A 315-nucleotide genomic window follows, 5' to 3' on the forward strand; every position below is an offset into this window, starting at 1 on the left:
ATGAGCAGTACAGCTAAGTATGTGGGTTGGGAACATAAAAAAAATTGCCAAATCCTTTCAGCCAAACAGCTTATTTTGTTGTTACTGACACTTATTTTGAGCTTCTGGTACCCAAAGGTGCTGCCAATCAGGTGCCCAGTATAAAATTTATTGCCAATAAGCATTGCTACAACAAAGAAATATTCTAACACACATCTGTTTATCTTTTTGTGCTTATTTTAAAAATATAAATTCAGGAGGACAACCTTAAGTCAGTTTATAGTGACAATGCTTTTTTTCTCAATAATGAATATCAACTAACTAAAATAACTATAT

Source organism: Austrofundulus limnaeus, unplaced genomic scaffold, assembly GCF_001266775.1.
Source record: "Austrofundulus limnaeus strain Quisiro unplaced genomic scaffold, Austrofundulus_limnaeus-1.0 Scaffold40, whole genome shotgun sequence".
Lineage (NCBI taxonomy): Eukaryota > Metazoa > Chordata > Actinopteri > Cyprinodontiformes > Rivulidae > Austrofundulus > Austrofundulus limnaeus.